The sequence below is a fragment of the Ammospiza nelsoni genome, chromosome 3 (genome assembly GCF_027579445.1).
Source record: "Ammospiza nelsoni isolate bAmmNel1 chromosome 3, bAmmNel1.pri, whole genome shotgun sequence".
NCBI classification, from domain to species: Eukaryota; Metazoa; Chordata; class Aves; order Passeriformes; family Passerellidae; genus Ammospiza; species Ammospiza nelsoni.
Window position 1 is genome coordinate 107441692 of NC_080635.1, and position 14304 is coordinate 107455995.

The following is a 14304-nucleotide window of genomic DNA, read 5'->3' on the forward strand; positions in this document are numbered from 1 at the left end:
TGAGACCCCTTTATCTGGTTACCCGCAAGAAGAATGACTTGCATTGGAGCCCTGAGCAGCAGCAAGCTTTTGTCCAAATCAAGCAGGAGATCACTCATGCTGTAGCCCTTGGTCCAGTCAGGATGGGACCAGATGTGAAGAACGTGCTCTACTCTGCAGCCGGGAGCCATGGTCTGTCCTGGAGCCTTTGGCAGAAGGTGCCTGGCGAGACCCGAGGCCGACCATTGGGATTTTGGAGTCGGAGCTACAGGGGGTCTGAAGATAACTATACCCCAACAGAAAAAGAAATTTTGGCCGCCTATGGAGTCCAAGCCGCCTTGGAGGTGATTGGTACAGAGGCACAACTTCTTCTGGCACCCCGACTACCAGTGCTGGGATGGATGTTCAGAGGAAAGGTTCCCTCTACCCACCATGTCACCAGTGCTACTTGGAGTAAGTGGATTGCCCTCATTACGCAGCGCGCTCGAATTGGGAAGTTAAATCACCCTGGGATCCTGGAAATAATTACAAATTGGCCCGAAGGTGAAAGCTTTAGTGTCGCAGATGAGGAACAAGAGCCAGTGACCCGGGTTGAGGAAGCTCCGCCATACAATCAGTTGCCAGCAGAAGAAACACGTTACGCTCTATTCACCGATGGTTCTTGTCGCGTCATAGGGATGAAACGGAGGTGGAAAGCAGCTGTATGGAGTCCCACTCGACGGGTTGCAGAGGCTACTGAAGGAGAAGGTGAATCCAGACAATTTGCTGAAATCAAAGCTATTCAACTGGCCCTAGGTATTGCAGAGAGAGAGAATTGGCCAAGGCTCTATACTGATTCTTGGATGGCAGCCAACACTCTATGGGGATGGCTGAAGAGATGGAAAGAGGCGAACTGGCAGCGAAGAGGAAAACCAATTTGGGCTGCGGAAGAGTGGAAAGATATCGCTACTCGGGTAGAGAAGTTACCTGTGAAAGTTCGCCATGTAGATGCCCATGTCCCCAGAAGTAGAGCTAATGAAGAGCAGCAAAACAACCAGCAAGTCCATCAGGCTGCAAAGATAGGGGAGTTGAAGATAGATCTCGACTGGGAGCATAAGGGAGAGTTATTCTTGGCATGATGGGCCCATGATGCCTCAGGCCACCAGGGTAGAGATGCCACCTATAAGTGGGCACGAGACCGAGGGGTAGATCTAACCATGGACAGTATCTCTCAGGTTATCCATGACTGTGAGACGTGCGCTGCCATCAAGCAGGCCAAGCGGGTGAAGCCCCTCTGGTATGGGGGGCGGTGGTCTAAGTACAAATACGGGGAGGCCTGGCAGATTGATTACATCACACTGCCTCAAACCCGCCAGGGCAAGCGCTATGTACTAACCATGGTAGAAGCCACCACGGGATGGTTGGAAACCTACCCTGTGTCTCATGCCACAGCCCGTAACACTATCGTGGGCCTTGAAAAGCAGGTCCTCTGGAGGCACGGTACTCCCGAGAGAATTGAGTCGGATAATGGAACTCATTTTAAAAACAATCTTATTAATACTTGGGCTAGGGAACATGGCATGGAGTGGGTATACCATATCCCCTATCATGCACCAGCTGCAGGGAAAGTGGAAAGGTATAATGGATTGTTAAAAGCACCTTAAAAGCATTGGGTGGGGGGTCTTTAAAAAACTGGGAGAAGCATTTGGCAAAGGCTACCTGGTTAGTTAACACACGAGGTTCCACCAACCAAGCGGGTCCTGCTCAGTCTGAGCTCCTTAATATAGTAGATGGGGATAAAGCCCCAGTGGCCAATGTCAGAGGTTTGTTGGGAAAGACAGTATGGATCAACCCTGCCTCGAGTACAGACAAACCCATCCGTGGGATTGTCTTTGCTCAAGGACCAGGTTATACATGGTGGATAATGCAGAAAAATGGAACAACACGGTGTGTACCTCAGGGAGACCTGATTGTGGGATGAGATTCATATATGAATGTCATTGTTTGTTGAATGTGAAACAGAAGGAAACTGTAAGTGTCAAAGGTCTGAGCAAGTAAGATGAGAGGAATGCGTAAGTGTCAAAGGTGTAAGTGAAATGAAAGTTTTTTATTGTATGTTCATGATATGGGATAAGGGGTGGAGGGACGTGGGTTGACAGCCAATCCCAATATCGTGTGTTGTGTCTGGCAGCTGTGCCTTTTCTCTCTCCCCCCACCCGGCCGTCTTGCTGCGGCGGAGCGGGGAAGAGAGGAGGGAGTGTGTGACCAGGCACTTTCGCTTTCGGCTTTTGGCTGCTTGGCTTGGCTAGCCGCTTGCTTGCTTGCTTTCTGCTTTTTGCGCTGTATGTTTTTTTCCTTTTCTTTTGTTCCCTCTTTCTTACCCTCCCCTGAAGATACTGGACCAGCTCCGGACCTGACCTGAGACATCCAGGACCCCCACGAAGCTTGCGAGAGAAGCTCGGCGCCCTCCACAATACAGCCTGGTTTTCTTTTCTTTTCTTGTATTGGGGAGTGTTCTTTTGTTATTTGTAAATAAATAGGTTTTGATTTCCATTTTGTTCCTCCGAGAAATTCCATCCTGAACCCGGTGTTGGGGGAGGGGTGGTTGGAGGTTTGCTTAGTTTTGGGAGGCTACCTTTTGGAGATTTCCCCTAATTTGCCTAAACCAGGACAGTGACTACAAAAAATGGACCGGCATACTATCCAGCGCAGTGCAAAGGACAAAAACAGGCTAAAATAAAGCTCGCAGGCGCTGCAAAAGCACGGGAAAAAGTCAAGGACGAAGACACAGCATGGAGGGAAAGATATGAGGGACATGCTATGGATAATCAAAAAAAAAAAATTCAAAAATCCAAAGCCATGCAAAGGCATGGCGTGCCATCAAGTACAGGGACATGCAACAAATATTACCCTCTTGGTCCCCATTGAAAGTGCAAGATTCCTTTTCCCTTCCAGAGAGGAAATTTCCTCTTGGGAAGGAAAAAGGAATCTTGCGACTCCCAAAAGAAAGGCTTACAAACACTATGGAAAGGAGATAGCTTCAAATGAAATGCAATTGAAAAAAGCAGAAAATCGGGAATTTCACTGACTTCAAAGAAATAGCCAGTGAGGAAATCAGCTGCATTGCAAGTGACCAAAACATGCCAAAACTAAGCTCACAGATGTTAAAAAGCAGGCGAAAAACACAAAAGGCAAGACAAAACTTGGAGGGGAAGATATAAGTTACATGGCATAGATACATAAAAAAAAAAAAAGAAAATAAATTTTCCCAAAGTCAAAGCCATCAAAATGCAGGCAGGCCATACGCCATCAAGTGCAGGCATATGTAACAAAACTTGCCAAAACTGATCCCTACTGCAGGCCAAAACAGATAAGAAGGACTTACAAACACGCTGGAATGGAGATACCATCAAAGGAATTGCAATTGGAGGAGAAAAAACAAAATTTGGGAAATTTTGTGACTCTAAGGAAATGGCCCAGGATTATATCAGGGGCAGTGCAAGTGACCAAAAGATGCCAAAACTAAGCTCACAGATGTTAAAAAGCAGGGGAAAAAGACAAAAAGGAAGACAAAACTTGTAGGAGAAGATATGAGGGACATGGCATGGATACTTAAAAAAAAGGAAAAAAATTTTTCCCAAAGTCAAAGCCATCAAAACGCAGGCAGGCCATACGCCATCAAGTGCAGGCACATGCAGTAAAACTTGCCAAAACTGATCCCTACTGAAGGCCAAAACAGATAAGAAGGACTTACAAACACGCTGGAATGGAGATACCATCAAAGGAATTGCAATTGGAGGAGAAAAAAACAAAATTTGGGAAATTTTGTGACTCTAAGGAAATGGCCCAGGACTACATCAGCGGCAGTGTAAAGGAACAAAACATGCCAAAACTAAGCTAACAGAGGTTGCAAAAGCAGGGGAAAAAGACAAAAAGGAAGACAAAACTTGAAGGAGAAGATATGAGGGACATGGCATGGATACTTAAAAAAAAGGAAAAAATTTTTACCAAAGTCAAAGCCATCAAAATGCAGGCAGGCCATACGCCATCAAGTGCAGGCACATGCAGCAAAACTTGCCAAAACTGATCCCTACTGAAGGCCAAAACAGATAAGAAGGACTTACAAACATGCTGGAATGGAGATACCATCAAAGGAATTGCAATTGGAGGAGAAAAAAACAAAATTTGGGAAATTTTGTGACTCTAAGAAAATGGCCCGAGATTATATCAGGGGTAGTGCAAAGGACCAAAAGATGCCAAAACTAAGCTCACAGATGTTTCAAAAGCAGGGGAAAAAGACAAAAAGGAAGACGAAACTTGTAGGAGAAGATATGAGGGACATGGCATGGATACTTAAAAAAAAGGAAAAAATCTTTCCCAAAGTCAAAGCCATCAAATTGCAGGCAGGCCATACGCCATCAAGTGCAGGCATATGCAGCAAAACTTGCCAGAACTGATCACTACTGAAGGCCAAAACAGATAAGAAGGACTTACAAACATGCTGGAATTGAGATTCCATCAAAGAATTTCAATTGGAGGAGAAAAAAACAAAATTTGTGAAATTTTGTGACTCAAAGAAAATGGCCCGGGACTATATCAGGGGCAGTGCAAAGGACCAAAACATGCCAAAACTAAGCTCACAGATGTTGCAAAAGCAGGGGAAAAAGACAATAGGGAAGACAAAACTTGTAGGAGAAGATAGGAGGGACATGGCATGGATCCTTCATTAAAAAAGAAAAACAAGAAAAAAATCTTAACCAAAGTCAAAGCCATCAAAAGGCATGGCATGCCATCAAGGGCAGGGACATGCACCAAAGATTCCTCTATTGGTCCCCATTGAAATCGCAAGATTCCTTTTCCCTTCCCGTAAGGAAATTTCATTTCCTTTCGGGAAGGGAAAAGGAATCTTGCGACTCCCAAAAGAAAGGCTTACAAACACTCTGGAAAGGAGATAGCTTCAAATGAAATGCAATTGAAAAAAGCAGAAAATCGGGAATGTTAGTGTCTTCAAAAAATAGCCTGTGAGGAAATCAGCTGCATTGCAAGTGACCAAAACATGCCAAAACTAAGCTCACAGTTGTTAAAAAGCAGGGGAAAAAGACAAAAAGGAAGACAAAACTTGAAGGAGAAGATAGGAGGGACATGGCATGGACCCTTCTTAAAAAAAAGGAAAAAAATTTTCCCAAAGTCAAAGCCATCAAAATGCAGGCAGGCCATACGCCCTCAAGTGCAGGCATATGTAGCAAAACTTGCCAAAACTGATCCCTACTGAAGGCCAAAACAGATAAGAAGGACTTACAAACACGCTGGAATGGAGATACCATCAAAGGAATTTCAATTGGAGGAGAAAAAAACAAAATTTGGGAAATTTTGTGACTCTAAGGAAATGGCCCAGGATTATATCAGGGGCATTGCAAGTGACCAAAACATGCCAAAACTAAGCTCACAGAGGTTGCAAAAGCAGGGGAAAAAGACAAAAAGGAAGACAAAACTTGTAGGAGAAGATATGAGGGACATGGCATGGATACTTAAATAAAATGAAAAAAAATCTTTTCCAAAGTCAAAGCCATCAAAAGGCATGGCATGCCATCAAGGGCAGGGACATGCACCAAAGATTCCTCTATTGGTCCCCATTGAAATCGCAAGATTCCTTTTCCCTTCCCGTAAGGAAATTTCATTTCCTTTCAGGAAGGGAAAAGGAATCTTGCGACTCCCAAAACAAAGGCTTACAAACACTCTGGAAAGGAGATAGCTTCAAATGAAATGCAATTGAAAAAAGCAGAAAATCGGGAATTTTAGTGTCTTCAAAAAATAGCCTGTGAGGAAATCAGCTGCATTGCAAGTGACCAAAACATGCCAAAACTAAGCTCACAGAGGTTGCAAAAGCAGGGGAAACAGACAAAAAGGAAGACAAAACTTGTAGGAGAAGATATGAGGGACATGGCATGGATACTTAAAAAAAAGGAAAAAATCTTTCCCAAAGTCAAAGCCATCAAAATGCAGGCAGGCCATACGCCATCAAGTGCAGGCACATGCAGCAAAACTTGCCAAAACTGATCCATACTGAAGGCCAAAACAGATAAGAAGGACTTACAAAAATGCTGGAATGGAGATTCCATCAATGGAATTGCAATTGGAGGAGAAAAAAACAAAATTTGGGAAATTTTGTGACTCTAAGGAAATGGCCCAGGATTATATCAGGGGCAGTGCAAAGGACCAAAAGATGCCAAAACTAAGCTCACAGAGATTGCAAAAGCAGGGGAAAAAGACAAAAAGGAAGACAAAACTTGTAGGAGAAGATATGAGGGACATGTCATGGATACTTAAAAAAAAGGAAAAAATTTTTCCCAAAGTCAAAGCCATCAAAATTCAGGAGGGCCATACGCCATCAAGTGCAGGCATATGTAGCAAAACTTGCCAAAACTGATCCCTACTGAAGGCCAAAACCGATAAGAAGGACTTACAAACATGCTGGAATGGAGATACCATCAAAGGAATTTCAATTGGAGGAGAAAAAAACAAAATTTGGGAAATTTTGTGACTCTAAGGAAATGGCCCAGGATTATACCAGGGGCAGTGCAAGTGACCAAAACATGCCAAAACTAAGCTCACAGAGGTTGCAAAAGCAGGGGAAAAAGACAAAAAGGAAGACAAAACTTGTAGGAGAAGATATGAGGGACATGGCATGGATACTTAAAAAAAAGGAAAAAAATCTTTCCCAAAGTCAAAGCCATCAAAAGGCATGGCATGCCATCAAGGGGAGGGACATGCACCAAAGATTCCTCTATTGGTCCCCATTGAAATCGCAAGATTCCTTTTCCCTTCCCGAAAGGAAATTTCATTTCCTTTCGGGAAGGGAAAAGGAATCTTGCGACTCCCAAAACAAAGGCTTACAAACACTCTGGAAAGGAGATAGCTTCAAATGAAATGCAATTGAAAAAAGCAGAAAATCGGGAATTTTAGCGTCTTCAAAAATTAGCCTGTGAGGAAATCAGCTGCATTGCAAGTGACCAAAACATGCCAAAACTAAGCTCACAGAGGTTGCAAAAGCAGGGGAAAAAGACAAAAAGGAAGACAAAACTTGTAGGAGAAGATATGAGGGACATGGCATGGATACTTAAAAAAAAGGAAAAAATTTTTCCCAAAGTCAAAGCCATCAAAATGCAGGCATGCCATACGCCATCAAGTGCAGGCATATGTAGCAAAACTTGCCAAAAGTGATCCCTACTGAACGCCAAAACAGATAAGAAGGACTTACAAACACGCTGGAATGGAGATACCTTCAAAGGAATTTCAATTGGAGGAGAAAAAAACAAAATTTGGGAAATTTTGTGACTCTAAGGAAATGGCCCAGGATTATATCAGGGGCAGTGCAAGTGACCAAAAGATGCCAAAACTAAGCTCACAGAGGTTGCAAAAGCAGGGGAAAAAGACACACAGGAAGACAAAACTTGTAGGAGAAGATATGAGGGACATGGCATGGATACTTAAAAAAAAGGAAAAAAATCTTTCCCAAAGTCAAAGCCATCAAATTGCAGGCAGGCCATACGCCATCAAGTGCAGGCACATGCAGCAAAACTTGCCAAAACTGATCCCTACTGAAGGCCAAAACAGATAAGAAGGACTTACAAACATGCTGGAATGGAGATATCATCCAAGGAATTTCAATTGGAGGAGAAAAATCAAAATTTGGGAAATTTTGTGACTCTATGGAAATGGCCCAGGACTACATCAGGGGCAGTGCAAAGGACCAAAAGATGCCAAAACTAAGCTCACAGAGGTAGCAAAAGCAGGGGAAAAAGACAATAGGGAAGACAAAACTTGTAGGAGAAGATAGGAGGGACATGGCATGGATACTTAAAAAAAAGGAAAAAAATCTTTCCCAAAGTCAAAGCCATCAAAAGGCATGGCATGCCATCAAGGGCAGGGACATGCACCAAAGATTCCTCTATTGGTCCCCATTGAAATCGCAAGATTCCTTTTCCCTTCCCGAAAGGAAATTTCATTTCCTTTCGGGAAGGAAAAAGGAATCTTGCGACTCCCAAAAGAAAGGCTTACAAACACTCTGGAAAGGAGATAGCTTCAAATGAAATGCAATTGAAAAAAGCAGAAAATCGGGAATTTTAGCGTCTTCAAAAATTAGCCTGTGAGGAAATCAGCTGCATTGCAAGTGACCAAAACATGCCAAAACTAAGCTCACAGAGGTTGCAAAAGCAGGGGAAAAAGACACACAGGAAGACAAAACTTGTAGGAGAAGATATGAGGGACATGGCATGGATACTTAAAAAAAAGGAAAAAATCTTTCCCAAAGTCAAAGCCATCAAATTGCAGGCAGGCCATACGCCATCAAGTGCAGGCACATGCAGCAAAACTTGCCAAAACTGATCCCTACTGAAGGCCAAAACAGATAAGAAGGACTTACAAACATGCTGGAATGGAGATACCATCAAAGGAATTTCAATTGGAGGAGAAAAAAACAAAATTTGGGAAATTTTGTGACTCTAAGGAAATGGCCCAGGATTATATCAGGGGCAGTGCAAGTGACCAAAACATGCCAAAACTAAGCTCACAGATGTTAAAAAGCAGGGGAAAAAGACAAAAAGGAAGACAAAACTTGTAGGAGAAGATATGAGGGACATGGCATGGATACTTAAAAAAAAGGAAAAAATTTTTCCCAAAGTCAAAGCCATCAAAATGCAGGCAGGCCATACGCCATCAAGTGCAGGCACATGCAGCAAAACTTGCTAAAACTGATCCCTACTGAAGGCCAAAACAGATAAGAAGGACTTACAAACATGCTGGAATGGAGATACCATCAAAGGAATTTCAATTGGAGGAGAAAAAAACAAAATTTGGGAAATTTTGTGACTCTAAGGAAATGGCCCAGGACTATATCAGCGGCAGTGCAAAGGACCAAAAGATGCCAAAACTAAGCTCACAGATGTTGCAAAAGCAGGGGAATAAGACAATAGGGAAGACAAAACTTGTAGGAGAAGATAGGAGGGACATGTCATGGATACTTAAAAAAAAGGAAAAAAATCTTTCCCAAAGTCAAAGCCGTCAAAAGGCATGGCATGCCATCAAGGACAGGGACATGCACCAAAGATTCCTCTATTGGTCCCCATTGAAATCGCAAGATTCCTTTTCCCTTCCCGAAAGGAAATGAAATTTCCCGAAAGGAAATGAAATTTCCTTTCGGGAAGGGAAAAGGAATCTTGCGACTCCCAAAAGAAAGGCTTACAAACACTCTGGAAAGGAGACAGCTTCAAATGAAATGCAATTGAAAAAAGCAGAAAATCGGGAATTTTAGCGTCTTCAAAAAATAGCCTGTGAGGAAATCAGCTGCATTGCAAGTGACCAAAACATGCAAAAACTAAGCTCACAGAGGTTGCAAAAGCAGGGGAAAAAGACAAAAAGGAAGACAAAACTTGTAGGAGAAGATATGAGGGACATGTCATGGATACTTAAAAAAAAGGAAAAAATTTTTCCCAAAGTCAAAGCCATCAAAATGCAGGCGGGCCATACGCCATCAAGTGCAGGCATATGTACCAAAACTTGCCAAAACTGATCCCTACTGAAGGCCAAAACAGATAAGAAGGACTTACAAACACGCTGGAATGGAGATACCATCAAAGGAATTTCAATTGGAGGAGAAAAAAACAAAATTTGGGAAATTTTGTGACTCTAAGGAAATGGCCCAGGATTATATCAGGGGCAGTGCAAGTGACCAAAACATGCCAAAAATAAGCTCACAGAGGTTGCAAAAGCAGGGGAAAAAGACAAAAAGGAAGACAAAACTTGTAGGAGAAGATATGAGGGACATGGCATGGATACTTAAAAAAAAGGAAAAAATTTTTCCCAAAGTCAAAGCCATCAAAATGCAGGCAGGCCATACGCCATCAAGTGCAGGCACATGCAGCAAAACTTGCTAAAACTGATCCCTACTGAAGGCCAAAACAGATAAGAAGGACTTACAAACATGCTGGAATGGAGATACCATCAAAGGAATTTCAATTGGAGGAGAAAAAAACAAAATTTGGGAAATTTTGTGACTCTAAGGAAATGGCCCAGGACTATATCAGGGGCAGTGCAAAGGACCAAAAGATGCCAAAACTACGCTCACGGATGTTGCAAAAGCAGGGGAAAAAGACAATAGGGAAGACAAAACTTGTAGGAGAAGATATGAGGGACATGGCATGGATACTTAAAAAAAAGGAAAAAAATCTTTCCCAAAGTCAAAGCCATCAAAAGGCATGGCATGCCATCAAGGACAGGGACATGCACCAAAGATTCCTCTATTGGTCCCCATTGAAATCGCAAGATTCCTTTTCCCTTCCCGAAAGGAAATTTCATTTCCTTTCGGGAAGGGAAAAGGAATCTTGCGACTCCCAAAAGAAAGGCTTACAAACACTCTGGAAAGGAGATAGCTTCAAATGAAATGCAATTGAAAAAAGCAGAAAATCGGGAATGTTAGTGTCTTCAAAAAATAGCCTGTGAGGAAATCAGCTGCATTGCAAGTGACCAAAACATGCCAAAACTAAGCTCACAGAGGTTGCAAAAGCAGGGGAAAAAGACAAAAAGGAAGACAAAACTTGTAGGAGAAGATATGAGGGACATGGCATGGATACTTAAAAAAAAGGAAAAAATCTTTCCCAAAGTCAAAGCCATCAAAAGGCATGGCATGCCATGAAGGACAGGGACATGCACCAAAGATTCCTCTATTGGTCCCCATTGAAATTTCATTTCCTTTCGGGAAGGGAAAAGGAATCTTGCGACTCCCAAAAGAAAGGCTTACAAACACTCTGGAAAGGAGATAGCTTCAAATGAAATGCAATTGAAAAAAGCAGAAAATCGGGAATTTTAGCGTCTTCAAAAATTAGCCTGTGAGGAAATCAGCTGCATTGCAAGTGACCAAAACATGCCAAAACTAAGCTCACAGAGGTTGCAAAAGCAGGGGAAAAAGACAAAAAGGAAGACAAAACTTGTAGGAGAAGATATGAGGGACATGGCATGGATACTTAAAAAAAAGGAAAAAATCTTTCCCAAAGTCAAAGCCATCAAATTGCAGGCAGGCCATACGCCATCAAGTGCAGGCACATGCAGCAAAACTTGCCAAAACTGATCCCTACTGAAGGCCAAAACAGATAAGAAGGACTTACAAACATGCTGGAATGGAGATACCATCAAAGGAATTTCAATTGGAGGAGAAAAAAACAAAATTTGCGAAATTTTGTGACTCTAAGGAAATGGCCAGGACTATATCAGGGGCAGTGCAAAGGACCAAAAGATGCCAAAACTAAGCTCACAGATGTTAAAAAGCAGGGGAAAAAGACAAAAAGGAAGACAAAACTTGTAGGAGAAGATATGAGGGACATGGCATGGATACTTAAAAAAAAGGAAAAAATCTTTCCCAAAGTCAAAGCCATCAAAATGCAGGCAGGCCATACGCCATCAAGTGCAGGCATATGTAGCAAAACTTGCCAAAACTGATCCCTACTGAAGGCCAAAACAGATAAGAAGGACTTACAAACACGCTGGAATGGAGATACCATCAAAGGAATTTCAATTGGAGGAGAAAAAAACAAAATTTGGGAAATTTTGTGACTCTAAGGAAATGGCCCAGGACTACATCAGCGGTAGTGCAAAGGACCAAAAGAGGCCAAAACTAACCTCACAGATGTTAAAAAGCAGGGGAAAAAGACAAAAAGGAAGACAAAACTTGTAGGAGAAGATATGAGGGACATGGCATGGATACTTAAAAAAAAGGAAAAAATCTTTCCCAAAGTCAAAGCCATCAAATTGCAGGCAGGCCATACGCCATCAAGTGCAGGCACATGCAGCAAAACTTGCCAAAACTGATTCCTACTGAGGGCCAAAACAGATAAGAAGGACTTACAAACACGCTGGAATGGAGATACCATCAAAGGAATTTCAATTGGAGGAGAAAAAAACAAAATTTGGGAAATTTTGTGACTCTAAGGAAATGGCCCAGGATTATATCAGGGGCAGTGCAAAGGACCAAAAGAGGCCAAAACTAAGCTCACAGATGTTAAAAAGCAGGGGAAAAAGACAAAAAGGAAGACAAAACTTGTAGGAGAAGATATGAGGCACATGGCATGGATACTTAAAAAAAACGAAAAAATCTTTCCCAAAGTCAAAGCCATCAAAATGCAGGCAGGCCATACGCCATCAAGTGCAGGCACATGCAGCAAAACTTGCCAAAACTGATCCCTACTGAAGGCCAAAACAGATAAGAAGGACTTACAAACATGCTGGAATGGAGACATCATCCAAGGAATTTCAATTGGAGGAGAAAAATCAAAATTTGGGAAATTTTGTGACTCTATGGAAATGGCCCAGGACTACATCAGGGGCAGTGCAAAGGACCAAAAGATGCCAAAACTAAGCTCACAGATGTTGCAAAAGCAGGGGAAAAAGACAATAGGGAAGACAAAACTTGTAGGAGAAGATATGAGGGACATGGCATGGATACTTAAAAAAAAGGAAAAAAATCTTTCCCAAAGTCAAAGCCATCAAAAGGCATGGCATGCCATCAAGGGCAGGGACATGCACCAAAGATTCCTCTATTGGTCCCCATTGAAATCGCAAGATTCCTTTTCCCTTCCCGAAAGGAAATTTCATTTCCTTTCGGGAAGGGAAAAGGAATCTTGCGACTCCCAAAAGAAAGGCTTACAAACACTCTGGAAAGGAGATAGCTTCAAATGAAATGCAATTGAAAAAAGCAGAAAATCGGGAATTTTAGCGTCTTCAAAAAATAGCCTGTGAGGAAATCAGCTGCATTGCAAGTGACCAAAACATGCAAAAACTAAGATCACAGAGGTTGCAAAAGCAGGGGAAAAAGACAAAAAGGAAGACAAAACTTGTAGGAGAAGATATGAGGGACATGGCATGGATACTTAAAAAAAAGGAAAAAATCTTTCCCAAAGTCAAAGCCATCAAAAGGCATGGCATGCCATGAAGGACAGGGACATGCACCAAAGATTCCTCTATTGGTCCCCATTGAAATTTCATTTCCTTTCGGGAAGGGAAAAGGAATCTTGCGACTCCCAAAAGAAAGGCTTACAAACACTCTGGAAAGAGATAGCTTCAAATGAAATGCAATTGAAAAAAGCAGAAAATCGGGAATTTTAGCGTCTTCAAAAATTAGCCTGTGAGGAAATCAGCTGCATTGCAAGTGACCAAAACATGCCAAAACTAAGCTCACAGAGGTTGCAAAAGCAGGGGAAAAAGACACACAGGAAGACAAAACTTGTAGGAGAAGATATGAGGGACATGGCATGGATACTTAAAAAAAAGGAAAAAATCTTTCCCAAAGTCAAAGCCATCAAATTGCAGGCAGGCCATACGCCATCAAGTGCAGGCACATGCAGCAAAACTTGCCAAAACTGATCCCTACTGAAGGCCAAAGCAGATAAGAAGGACTTACAAACATGCTGGAATGGAGATACCATCAAAGGAATTTCAATTGGAGGAGAAAAAAACAAAATTTGGGAAATTTTGTGACTCTAAGGAAATGGCCCAAGACTACATCAGCGGCAGTGCAAAGGACCAAAAGAGGCCAAAACTAAGCTCACAGATGTTAAAAAGCAGGGGAAAAAGACAAAAAGGAAGACAAAACTTGTAGGAGAAGATATGAGGCACATGGCATGGATACTTAAAAAAAAGGAAAAAATCTTTCCCAAAGTCAAAGCCATCAAATTGCAGGCAGGCCATACGCCATCAAGTGCAGGCACATGCAGCAAAACTTGCCAAAACTGATTCCTACTGAGGGCCAAAACAGATAAGAAGGACTTACAAAAATGCTGGAATGGGGATTCCATCAAAGGAATTTCAATTGGAGGAGAAAAAAACAAAATTTGGGAAATTTTGTGACTCTAAGGAAATGGCCCAGGATTATATCAGGGGCAGTGCAAAGGACCAAAACATGCCAAAACTAAGCTCACAGAGGTTGCAAAAGCAGGGGAAAAAGACAAAAAGGAAGACAAAACTTGTAGGAGAAGATATGAGGGACATGTCATGGATACTTAAAAAAAAGGAAAAATTTTTTCCCAAAGTCAAAGCCATCAAAATGCAGGCGGGCCATACGCCATCAAGTGCAGGCATATGTAGCAAAACTTGCCAAAACTGATCCCTACTGAAGGCCAAAACAGATAAGAAGGACTTACAAACACGCTGGAATGGAGATACCATCAAAGGAATTGCAATTGGCGGAGAAAAAAACAAAATTTGGGAAATTTTGTGACTCTAAGGAAATGGCCCAGGACTATATCAGCGGCAGTGCAAAGGACCAAAAGATGCCAAAACTACGCTCACGGATGTTGCAAA